Genomic DNA, 13,733 nt, shown 5'->3' with positions numbered 1-13,733 from the left:
AACACACACACACACACACACACACACACACACACACACACCACCACCACCACCACCACCACCACCAACAACAACAACAACAACCTAGCCTTGTGACCTTGGGAAAGTTACTTAACCACAATTGCCCTCCAAAAAGCAAAAAATTAAAAATAAAAAATTCTTATTCCTATGGAGTTTACAATCCAATCAGAGATAAAACATGCAAACAACAATAGAAAAGCAAGATCTTTACAGAATACTTTCAGAGGGAAGTTCCTAAAATTAAGGAGAACTATAAAAGGATTTTTGTTGAAGGTGAGACTTGGTGGAGATTTGATGGAATCTAAGGAAACAATGCAGTGATTATAAGGAATGACAGTATTCCCAGCATAGAGGCCTAACCATTGAAAATATGTGTAGTTTGGAAGATACACTATACACTTTATTGTATTTAATGAACAGCTATGTATTTCAATGTAGAAAGGAACTTCTTAATTAACTTTCAATATTTTGATTTCTATGTTACCTTATTTTTTTAATACTTATTACTGAGACAAAAATAATTTAAGGCCTTCCTTAGATTTTTGCTATGTAATCAGAGCTATGAAGATCAATAGAATTTTAAGGAAATTTCATGGGAAGAATCTTCTGCAACATTATCCATTTGTGTACTACTTAATTGGTCATATTTTTGTTTGTTTCTTAAATATTTTAGTTCACATATATTTACTAAAAATACTGAAAGAATTAATAATCCTCAGAGAATAATCATTTTGAATTCAACAGTAAATTGTTTCCTGCCCTATACTTTGTTGGGTCCCCATCATCAAAGATATTTTTTGAGAGAATCCTAAGCTAAACTGTTTGTTGGTTAGCACTGAACACATCTTGAAAGTTTTCTGTCCCACTCCAAATATTAATTGTATGTGTGTGTTTCTGTGTGTGCCTCTGTGCTCACATTTGTGTGTCCCTTGAATTCCGACCTCTAGAATCCCCTTAGTTGTTTAGAACCTCTCATGCCCACTAGAGCCAGAAGAACAGGACTCAAAAGTAGAGAGGAAGTCCTTAGGGAAATACACAGACATCTGCACCAGGCTTCCTCATTGTTTCTAGGAACCCAGCTACTAGAGAAAGATGGGGTTTGCAACTCTAAGTTATCTTGAAGATGGCCAATTGAGGAATCAGTCAATCAGCAACCTTTTATTGACAGTCAGTAATTGTTTATGAAGTGCTTACTATATGCCTGGCACTAGGGCAAGTACTAGGGATACAAAGAAAAAAAATAAAACTTTCTGCTATATGCCAGGCACTGGACTAGGCTTTTCAGATAGAAGAAAAAAAAGCCCCAAATCCCATATTTAAAAGCTTATATGGATCAGAGCCAAGATGGCAGAGAGAAGCCAGGATGTTGCCTGAGCTCTCCCCAATTTCTCTCAGTCACAACATTTAAATCAAGCCTCAAAATGGATTTTAGAGTGACAAAACCCACCAAAAAATGGAGTGAAACAATTTTCCTGCTTAAGATAACTTGGAAGGACTTCAGAAAATGTCTGTCCCACTTGGGTAAAGGGGGAGTACAGTCCGGTGCAGACTGTGTTCAGGAAAGCCAGTGGGAGGCTTTAGCCATAGCACAGATCGGCAGCCAAGGCCTCTTGCTCTTGGCCCAGTAGGCCAGCCAGCCTCAGGGAAGGAGGCAAATTGTAAGCCACAGAATCCCAATACAATAGTTACAACTAGTCCAGGCCATCCCCAGTACAGTGGGCAAGCCACAAGCACCTGAAGCCCCAGCATGGAAAGCCAGTGACCTGACCTCCAGCATAAAAATCTTGAGATTGTGCCCACTATCCCCCAGGATTGGAGATCAAGTTTAAAAATCATGAAATAGGATCAAAAATGAGTAAGAAACAGAAGAGAACCCTGATCATAGAAAGTTATTATGGCAACATGGAAGATTGGAACACAAACTCAGAAGAGGAAAACAGTGTCAAATTGCTGACATGTGAAGACTCAAAGGGGAATTGGGCTTAAGTCCAAAAAATCCTCTAGGAAAAGTTGATAAAAGATCTTAAAAATCCAGTAAGAGAGATAGAAGAAAAAATGGAAATGAAAAGAAAGTTATGAAGGAGAATTATGAAAAAAGGGACAACTGCTTGGAAAAGGAAGTGCAAAAATTGACTTAAGAAAACAACTCTTTCTCCTCTTCCTTCTTCTTCCTCTTCAGCTCCCCTTCTCTGTTCATGTTGCTACTTTCTCTGCTACTGGCTCGGTATCCACTCCAAACCCCCTTTGCCATGGAGGAATACCATAAGCCAGACCAACAAACTATAGGAGCTGTAGCACCAACTTACTGAGCATCAACTCCATCCAGGCAATCAGCACGGCCAGCTCGAGCTACCCCACACCATGCTACAGTGTGGCAGAGATCATGGCAGTCCTTTTCTTCCACACCATGAAGTACAAACCCCAGGATCTCAGGAACCCCAGCAGTGACTGTTTTATGCTCTCCAAGGGTGATGTGGCTCCCATCCTCTATGTGGTCTGGGCTGAGGCTGCCTTCCTGCCAGGCTGAGCTGTTGAACTTAAGGAAGATCACCTCCATTCTAGATGGCCACCCAGTCCCTAAACAAGCCTTTACAGATATGGCTACTTGCTCCCTTTGTCAAGGGCTTGGAGCAGCATGTGGAATAGCCTAGATAGGCAAATACTTCGACAAAGCCAGCTACTGTATTTGTTGTTTGCTGGGAGATGGAGAAGAGTCTGAAGGCTCTGTGTTGGTGGCCATGGTCTTTGCAAGATTCTACAAGTTGGACAACCTGATTGCCATCTTTGATATTAACCAGCTGGGCCAGAGTGACCCTGCTTCACTGTAGCACCATGTGGAAGTATACCAGAAGTGATGTGAATCCTTTGGGTGAGATGTCATGGTCATGGATGGACACAGTATGGAAGAACTATGTGAGGTCTCTGACTAGGACAAGGATAAGTCACTGGCTATCATTGCAAAGACATATAAGGGCATAGGAATCTCAGGTGTGGAAGAAAAAGAAGCTTGGCATGGGGACCCCCTTCTCCAAACATGACAGAAAAGGTCATCAAGGAAATATACAGCCAAATTCAAAGCAAGAAGAAGATTCTAGCTACCCTCCCCAAAGAGGATGCCCCCACAGTGAACATCACCAATATCTGGATGCCATCTCCCCAAAAGTACAAATGTGGAAACAAGCTAGCCACCCTCAAAACCTATGGCATGGCCCTGAACAAACATCACTAGTGACTGTGTGATTGCCCTGGATGATGCACCAAGAATTCCACCTTTTCAGAACTCTTTAAGAAGGAGCATCCCATTTGCTTCATTGACTATTTTATTGCAGAACAGAACATGGTGAGCATTCCCATGGGATGTGCCACAAGGGACAGGACCGTGCCTTTCTGCAGCACTTTTGCCACCTTCTTCAGCAGGGCTTTCAACTACATCTGTATGGCAGCTATTTCTGAGAGCAATATCAACCTGTGTAGCTTATACTTCAGGATGTCCTGTAGTGAAGAGGTCCCTCTCAGTTGGTCCTTGAGGATCTTGCCATGTTCTGTAGCATTCCCAATGGGACAATCTTTTACCTGATTGATGCTGTGGCTGCTGAGAAAGTGGTGAGTTAACTGCCAATACAAAGGGAATCTGTTTCATAAAGGCCAGTCACCCAGACAGTGAAGTCATTTACAACAACAATGAAAACTTCCAGATTTGCCAGGCTAAGGTAGTCCTGAAGAGCAAGGATGTCCAGGTGACTGTGATTGGAGCTGGAGTGATCCTCTATGAAACCTTGGCAGCTGAAGAAAGTAAAGATCAACGTCTGAGTGCTTGATCCCTTTACAGTTAATCCCCTGGATAAGAAACTTGTTCTTTATGGTACCCAAAGCAACCCATGGCCACATCCTGACTGTGGAAGACCATTATTAAGAGAGTGGCATAGTAGAAGCTGTGTTCGCTGTCATAGTGGTTGAACCTGGCATCACCATCACTTGCTTGGTGGACTTTAATGTCCCAATAAGTGGGAACCCAGTGAAGCTGCTGAAGATGTGTGCCATCAACAAGGATGCCATTGTTCAGGTTGTCAAGACAGCCTTGTCTTAGGCCTTGTCCAAGACAACTGCTCACCATTCCAGACCACGAACAGGGAGAAGGAAAGAAACATTACTGTACCTTTAGATATATTAAGTAACTTGTTCTCCTAAGGAACAATTAAAAGTAAAATTAATTATTAAAAATATTTTGAGGAAAAAAATAGAAAACGATTCCTTTAAAAACAGAATAGGTCACAAAAGGAGGTACAAAAAAACATAAGCCCTTCCAGAGTGGGGTGTTGGAATAGGACAGATAAAAATATCTTATCAGTTCTCTTGAAAGGACAGTACAACACTAACTGATCTGCCACCTGCATACCTTTTGCTATCAGCCTTGGGCTGTTTCCCTGGCTATAGGGGATAAAGTAGCATCCATCCAACACCAAGCTGTTGCTCAGTGCCAGCCATACCACCTGAATTCTATCTCTTCAACATAACCCTAACATTAATAGAATACATGGAGTGTGTGCATGTGTGTGTGTGTGTGTGTGTGTGTGTGTAGGGTTATAATACAATGGGATATATATGTGTGTGTGATATTTCAGAAATATTTTAGATCTGCTTTTGAAACTACCCTGCCATAGAAAATCATTAAATTCCATTCAATTTTGTATAAAAATATTATCTAATATGTTCAATAATCTTGATCTTCCACAAATTTGTATTCCAAGGTCTCAATTTAAACATGAGTCAGTATGTCACCTTTGTTACATCATTGGTCTTCTTGAAAAATAAATGATGCAGCCTCAGACACTTGACACACTTACTAGCCATGTGACTTTGCGCAAGTCACTTAACCCCAATTGCCCTCCAAAAAGCAAAATAAAAAAAAAAATGGATGAACAACAACAAGGTAATGATATAGAGACAATCTTAAATTATCAGATCTGGGCCAATGGAATATATGCTCTGAATGTTCTCAGAGACAGACTATGTTTGCTTCCTGAGGATTGGCCGAATTAATTATGGAGAAGTTTATTAATTAAATTATAAAGATTATTTATAAGCTAGACTATTATTTATTATACAATATTATTTATAGGCTAGATTATTCATAATGAATTATTTGTCCATGGCTGCCAATGAAACATATTTTGTGATAAAAAATAATGCAGTTTCAGAATAAGACTTCACTGTACTGTATTTTGCTGGTCTTTACCAGTCAGGCTAGCACAAAATCTATAGTAGCTCTTAGTATTATATATTGAACTTGTGATTTCTTTGGTATATGGAACTCCTGGATAAGGAACATTGTCAGAGCAGGTGGGCACCTTGTCTGTGTAGTATATTATTTTAGTTTTGTCTAGGGCACTGAGTAGTTAAGTGAGGAAGTGGCTTCACACAAGCAATATATGAAAAAGATAAGATTTGAGATTCGGTTTCCTTGGTATCAAGTCCAACTCTCTCTCCACTATGTCAGACTACCTTTTTTGGAGGTGTTAATATTTTTTGCTGTATTAATGAAGTGATCCAAAATAAATCTTTTTCGAAGTATCTTATGCCTAACGTTTACATCTAGGAACAATTTAATTGGGAAGTGATTTTGTAAATAGAAATAAATATTTTTATGAATAGAAATTTATATTAAATATAAATATAAATATGAACTTGGAGTGTACATCATGACTATTCAAACCAGCAAAGGGCACGTTCACATTTAAACACAAAGACTTTGCTTACTATTTATACGCTTCTTTATTAAATTAATAATGTATACTAATATAGACATCACATACATGCATGCAATTTTATATATTGACACTCACAATCATTAAAGAAATGAATAAAACAACCTAGGACTTTAGGATGTATGAAATTCCTAACAGTATCCAACACAGGTGGCCAAGATGGAAAAATAAATGAAAGCATTGACTACTTGATTGGCTACATATAAAAATAGTGTCTTGATCAAAAATCTGCATCTGCCCAGAAAATAGTCATGATATTTAGTTTGAATTTTCTTTTGAATGAACATTCTGTTCATTGAGGATGATTTGAACTCCAAAAACTTTTATGCAGTCCTTGTACTTATGCCTTTGTACTTATTTAACTGAGTTTTCACATACTGTAGCCTTTTTACTGAGTTTTCACCAATTAACTCACAAGCATAACTTTATTATATGCTATTATACATTAAATGGAATATCTTGACAGGTTAAACTAAGATGATAGTATCTTTGAAAAACAAGGAAAATTTTAAAAGTTGGCTAAATACTATATACCATTATTTTTGTGTTCTTTATTTTTTGTTTCAGAGCTTTTCTCTTTCATCTACCTTTCAGAGCTAAAATGCTTTTCTCACCGATTTACTATCCACTTGGTTTGAGTTGTAGCAAACAAGGACGGATGTGGAGGCAGGAGCTTCCCCCCAGAGCAGTAGTCCAGGAAATTGAAGCAGACAGGTTATTGGCAACAGCAGGATATGTGGTAGTAGTTTTTGTAATTGTTCTAAAATGGAAGTGATTTACAATGTTAGTAAATAAGTTAGAAGGCATATTTTACAACAGATGTTTGGCATGTGGCTTCAGTGTTTCCAAGATAGGATTCTGAACTCGCCTACTCAAACCGATGTATTGCCTTACTAATGCTTTATCTGATTTCTCTCACACGCATCATGAGTAAATCACTGTCTGCCAAGTCAGGCTTGCTATGCTTTTATAGCTCCATCTACCCCTAGAAACTGATCTTTAATACAAACTATTAAAACAAATAAATAAAGCCCCCAAAGTTTACATTAAACATTTCCCCTGAATTTCAATATTTGTTATTGTCTCTTGGGCTTGTAAATGAAAATACAACTTTGGCTATTTAATTTTAAACATTTCATAGCAAAGTTGGTTGTTGTGTATATTTGAAATTAAATAGGATCATTAATTTGTAAGTTTCTATGGTCACCACATTGAATAAAATTAAATCTTTAAAGTTTTCACTTAGTTTAATTTAACAACAAAAATAAGAACATCCTAGAAACATATTGAATATAGTTTTCTGTAGTTAAAAGAAAAAAATGTTAGCATCAAAAGCCTTAAGAGGTGCTTTTAGATCATGTAATCTTAAATATAAGAATTTAGTCTCATTGAAATAATAGTGCTTACCTTTGTGAAATTTATGAACTATGTCAGAGACAAACGATTTTGCCTATTGTTATTACTTTATTTTATATCATAAAATTGGAAGAGATCTCCTAGATAATCTTGTGCAACATTACCCCATGCTTACAACAATACTCCACACGCAATGGATATTTGATGTTTACTGGATCCAAACGGATTAAACCAAATTAAAGAGAGTATAGGAATCCTCCCCCAATGCCCTGGAGTAATAATCATTTAACCTATATGGAAAATTGTTCAAGTATGTACTTGAACAAAGATGAACGCCTATGCCAATAACTTTTGCAGTGTTTATTTCCTTACCACTCCTAAAATCCTCATATACTTATAACTTGGATTGGCTTTTATTATCACTAATTTACTGAAATATTTTCTGAAAGCTCATTATTAACCTTTTAATTACCAAGTCCAATGGATACATCCCAATCTTTATCCTCTATGAACTTTCTAAAGTATTGTATTCTGTAGACAACATCCTAGATGGAATTATCTTTGGACATACTCTTTCTCTCGCACTGACATTGATCTCTGCCTCCCTTTCTAAGAATTCTCTGTTACTTTGCTTTCCTGTTCATCTCCTAAAAACCTTTCTTTTTTCTTTGCTTAATATTACTCAGATCCACATCCATCTCTTAAGGTGAGTCATCTGTATTGAGATGATGGTTAGACCCACAGGAGTCGCATGGGTTCCTGAGAGAGAATATGGAGAGGAGAGAAAGGGACACAAGATAGATTTTTGAGAACCACAGCAACAGGGAGTGATGAGGATGATTACCTCCCAAAAAGAAAATGAAAATCAGTGATCAAACAGAGGAAGCAACCTGGAAGATAGTAGTATTAGAGAGATACAGAGAGGAATGAGTATCTGGGAAGCAACAGTGGTCAACCATGTCAAATGCAATAGATAGATTGAGAAAAAATAGGCCTGAGAAAAGACCATGAAATTTGGCAATTCAGTGACCATTAACAATTTTGGAGAAATCAGTTTCAGTTGAGTGTTGAAAATAGAAGTCAGATTGCAAAGGCTTGAGGAATAAGAAGAGAGGAGGGATTGGGGTAGCTAGTGTTGACAACTTTTAAAAATTTTGCTGATTGGATAGTCTGGTCTAGGGAAAAGGTTTTTGTTGCTGTTGTCATTATTTTATTTTAGTGTTTGTTTTGTTTTTCTTTATTGGGATAAAGGCAATTTGGTCATCTTTGAATACAGCAAGAAAGGAATCAGTTTACTTAGAGAAGAAAAATTCTAAAGAGAAGGGGATGAGAATATACCCACATGTAGAGGGGTCAGTGTTGGCTAAGAGAAGGGCCACCTCTTTGTCATAGGTTGGGAGAAAGGGGATAATGAAAAGTGATAAAAATAAGTTTATGGGGGGAAAGGGAGTTCACAGTGGATAGCTCTCATTGGTTTTTGTTTTATCTTTCATTAAAGCAAGATGCAAGGGAGTCAGCTGAGAGGAGAGGATTGATATTTTTGGGGAAGGATAGGGGAACTTTCATGAGGGAGGAAAATGTCTGAAATAGTCTGTGTATAGGAAGCCATGGAATCATTTAGTAATGAATAAAAAGGCTATCTTGTTGCAGTACATGTCACAATGGATTAAAAAAACAGAATCCATCAATATGTTATTTACAAGGAACACATTGGAAATAAAGAGACAGGGAGAGTAAAAATAAGGGTCTGCAATAAACCCTATTGAGTTTAGATAACATGAATTTGTAAAGTAGTGAGATTTCCTCTTCATTTAACAACTTATGAGTAGGACCAGAGGAGGTGATGAGAGGGAGTAATCTTAGCAAGAGAAAGGCAGTGAAAGGACAAAAGAGTAAATGATTCAAGAATAGAGGAGAGTGTGGAGTTTAAATTGCTAACTATTGAGTTAAGAGAGACAAGGGAGGAAAATTAAGCCAGAGTAGGAATAATGGTCTGAAAAAGTACTCAAGGATGGATGTAAATTTTATGAAGACAAAATAACAAGTTTAGGAGGTTTGAAGTGTAAGGAGAGGTGGAAGATAAAACACTATGATCAGAAAGGAATATTTTTTTTTTATTTCAGAGAATGAAAAACATTTGCATAAAGGTAAGGTCTAGCCTGTGACCACCCCTATGTGTTGCTGAGGTGAAGTGAAGGAGAAGTCCTTTGGAGTGGATCATGTGGGATGTCAAGAAGTTTGATGGAGAGTCTATATAAATATATATAGTCGGCAGGACAGGCAGAAAAGTATTGGGCCTGGAGACAGGAAGACATGAATTCAAATCCATCATCAAAGGCTTACTAGCACTGTGACCCTGGGCAAGTCATTTAAATTCTGTTTGCCTCAGTTTCTTCAACTGTAAAGCCAATGATTGTAACAGCACCTAGCTTACAGAGTGTTGTGAGAATCAAATAAGATATGTATAAAAAGTGCTTAGCATAAATAAAAAAATGAAACTAAGGTGTGAAAAAGAGGGATACAATGGGAAAAGGGGAAAGGGAGAACAGGGGAAAATATATCACATCAAAAGAAGTATGAAAGGAAGAGCATTTACAGTGGAGGAGAAAATGGTGGTGGTCAGTACTTGAACCTTCCTTTCACTGGAATAGGCTCAAAGAGGTAAGAACATATTATTTAGCTGGGTATATCTGTCTTACCCTACAAGGAAGTAGGGGAGGAAAGGGGATGGAGAGGGGAGTGCTGATGGAAGGCCAGAGAGTGGGTTAAGACAGACAGTCATCAAAAGTAAAACGATTTTTGAAGAAGGATGGAATAAAAAGAAAAAGAAACAGAAGAATAAAGGGGGGGGGGAATAGAAGGAGAGAAATACACAGTTTGTAATCATAACTGAATATGAATAGGATGAACTCACTAATAAAATGGAAGTACATGTCACAATGGATTAAAAAAAACAGAATCCATCAATATGTTTTTACAAGAAACACATTTGAAATGAAGAGAGAGTAAAAATAAGGGTCTGCAATACAATCTGTTATGTTTTATGTTGAGTTTAAAAAAAAGGAAGGGTAGTAATTATGATCTCAGACACAGCAAAAGCAAAAATAGACTTAATTAAAAGAGATAGGAAGAAAACTACATTTTACTAAAACATACCAAAGACAAGAAGTAATATAAATACTAAATATATAAGCATCAAATTGTATAGCACCCAAATTTTTAAAGGAAAAGTTAAATGAACTATAGGAGGAAATAGACAGTAAAACTATACTAGTGGATGATCTCACCTTTCCCCTCTCAAAACTGAATAAATCTAGCAAAAAAAAATAAAGAAGTCAAAAAGGTAAATAGAATTTTAGAAAATTTAAATGTAACAAAATTCTGGAGAAAATTGAATGGGAATAAAAAGGAGTATACCTTTTTTTCATTGTATATGAGAATGTTACAAAAATTGACCATGTATTAGGGTATAAAAACCTTAAAACTAAATGCAGAAAAGCAGAAATATTAAATGCATCCTTTTCCAGAACATAATGCAATAAAAATTATATTCATTAAGGGCTGTGAATGCATAAACTACAAAATAATTGGAAATTAAATAAACTAATCCTAAAGAATGAGTGGGTCAATTAACAAATCAGGGAAATAATCTATTTCATTAAAGATAATGACAACAGAGAGAGCACACCAAAATTTGTGAAATGCAGCCAAAGCAGTACTTAGGGGGAAAGTTATATCTCTAAACACTTACAACAAATAATAGAGGATAGACAGATTAATGAATTGGACATGCAATTTAAAAAAAAAAAGCTCTAGTAAAAGAACAACTTGAATATACTCAATTAAATAACAAATTGGAAATCTTGAAAATCCAAGGAGAGTTCAATAAATTTTAAAGTAAGAGAACCATTGAACTAATAAATAAAAGCAAGAGCTTGTTTTATGAAACAAACCATAAAAATAGATAAGCATTTGGCTAATTTGATTTTTAGAAAGTAGAAAAACAGATTATTAGTATCAACTATGAAAAGTGTGAGTTCAAAACCATGAAGATAAAATTAAAGTAATTATTTTGACAAATGATATTCTAACAAATCTGACGATCTAAGTGAAATGCATGAATATTTACAAAAATCTAAATTTCCCAACAGAAGAGGAAATAGAATCCTTAAATGACCCTGTCATAGAAAAAGAAATTAAACTATAAATGGGCTTCTTAAGAAAAATCCTCAGACCCAATTGTATTAACAAGCTATTTCTTTTAAATTTTTTTAAAGATTTTTGTTTATTATTATTATTTTGCTTTTTGAAGGGGGGAGGGCAGTTGGGGTTAAGTGACTTGCCCCAGGTCACACGGTTAGTTTTTTTGTTTGTTTGTTTGTTTTGGTGCGTGTGTTAAGTGTCTAAGGTCAAATTTGAACTCAGGTCCCCCTGACTTCAGGGCCGGTGCTCTATTCACTGTGCCACCTAGCCACCCCTTAATAAGTTATTTCTACCAATCACTTTTAAAGTGATTAATTCCGGCCCCAGTCACTGAGCCGCCGCCGAGGACTCAGCAGTCTCCCCCTCGAGCCCCCTCGCGTCCAGATGCTCCGTCCCCCCCAGCCCGCCTTCTTCCGCCACCGCCTTCCGCAGGCCGTTTCCACTGAGGAAAAGGAATCGTATCGTATGTCCGCTATCCAGAACATCCACTCTTTCGACCCCTTTGCTGATGAAAGTAAGGGTGATGACCTGCTTCCTGCTGGGACTGAGGATTATATCCATATAAGAATTCAACAGAGAAACGGCAGGAAGACCCTCACTACTGCCCAGGGGATCGCTGATGATTACGATAAAAAGAAACTAGTGAAGGCATTCAAGAAGAAATTTGCCTGCAATAGTACTGTAATTGAGCATCCAGAATATGGAGAAGTAATTCAGCTACAGGGTGACCAGCGCAAGAACATATGCTAGCTCTCCGTTGAGATTGGACTGGCTAAGGACCACCAGCTGAAGGTTCATGGGTTTTAAGTGCTTGTGGCTCACTGAAGCTTAAGTGAGGATTTCCTTGCAATGAGTAGAAAATTCCCTTCTGTCCCCTGTCACAAGTTTAAAAACCTCACAGCTTGTATAATGTAACCATTTAGGGTCTGCTGTTTAACATGGACTAGTGTAACTTATTCATGTAATAAACTGAAAAGAGCCACAAAAAAAAAAGTGATTAATTCCAATACTATATAAACTATTTGGAAAAATAAGGAAAGGAGTCCTATAAAATTCCTTTTATGACAAGAATATGATTTTGATACCTAAACCAGGAACAGTAAAAATATAGAAAGAAAATTACGGACCAATTGCCCTACTAAATATTGAGATAATGCATTTAAATTAAATACTAGAATGGAAATTATAGCAGTATATCAAAACGGCCATATATGATGATCAGGTGGAATTTACTAGAAATGGAAGACTTTCATCATTATGAAAACTATAAGCATAATTGATCAATAATATAACATTTTAAAAACAACAAATTTTTATGATCATATCAATAGATGCAGAAACAAGTTTTGGCAAATTACAGTACTCTTTCTTAAGAAAACACTAGAAAGCATAAGAATAAATTGAGCTTTTTTCTTTAAATGATAAGTAGTATTTTTCCAAAGCCATCAGCAGATTTTCATCTGTAATGGAGATAAACCAGAACCTTTCCCAGTGAGATGAAAAGTGAAACAAGGATACCCATTATCATTATTGTTACTCAATATTGTAGTAGAAATGCTAGCTATTTCATTAAGAGAAGAAAAATAAAGGAATTATAATAGGCAATGAGGAACCAAAACTATCACTCTTTGGAGATGATATGATGGTATATTTAGAGAATCCTAGAGAACAACTTAAAAAAAAAAAAAACCCTCGTTTAAATAAGTAACAACTTTAACAAAGTCACAGTATATTAAAAAAAAAAAACGAAACAGATAAATCATCAGCATTTCTATATATTACCAACAAAGTCCAACATCAAGAGATAGAAAGACATTGGTTAAAAATAACTGTAGACAATATAAAATGCTTAGTAGTATGACTGCTAAGACAAACTTAGGAACTGTGTAAGAAAACTATTACAAAACACTTTAAACGAAAATAAAGACAGATCTAAACAGTTGGAGAAATTTTAATGTCTTGTGGGTAGATCAAAACAATATAAGAAAAATGACAATTCTACCTAACTTTATTTGCTTATTCACTGCCACACCAATGGAACTACTATAGAGATAAAAAAATTAATATGGAAAAAACAAAAGTTTAAGAATATTAATGGAATCAGCAAAAAAAAAAAATAATGTGAAGGAATGTGGTTGAGCAATGCCACATCTCAGATTGCATTTCAAAATGCTAATCATCAAAACAATCTGGTACTGGCTAAGGAATTATGCAGTGGATCAGTGGAATAAATTAGGTACACACTACATGGTAGTAATGAGAATAGTTATCTAGCATTTGATAAACACATATATCCTAGCTTTCGGGATAAGAACTTACTATTTGACAAAAATTGTTGGGAAAATTGGAAATCAGTTTGGCAGAAACTAGGTATAGACCAGCATTTCA

At 36.3% G+C, this 13,733-nt stretch overlaps 2 pseudogenes; both read left to right on the top strand.

Moving 5' to 3' along the window:
• The first annotated feature begins 2,270 nt into the window (after window positions 1–2,270).
• On the top strand, window positions 2,271–4,116 carry LOC138142422 (transketolase pseudogene; annotated as a pseudogene).
• Window positions 4,117–11,738: 7,622 nt separating this feature from the next.
• Window positions 11,739–12,258, top strand: LOC138142421 (eukaryotic translation initiation factor 1 pseudogene; annotated as a pseudogene).
• Window positions 12,259–13,733: the final 1,475 nt, after the last annotated feature.

Source organism: Petaurus breviceps, unplaced genomic scaffold (genome assembly GCF_028583685.1).
Source record: "Petaurus breviceps papuanus isolate PSGF00001 unplaced genomic scaffold, PetGlider_PUasm1.0 90579, whole genome shotgun sequence".
Lineage (NCBI taxonomy): Eukaryota > Metazoa > Chordata > Mammalia > Diprotodontia > Petauridae > Petaurus > Petaurus breviceps.
The sequence above is the reverse complement of the archived record's forward strand: the minus strand, read 5'-3'. Positions and strand labels throughout refer to the sequence as shown.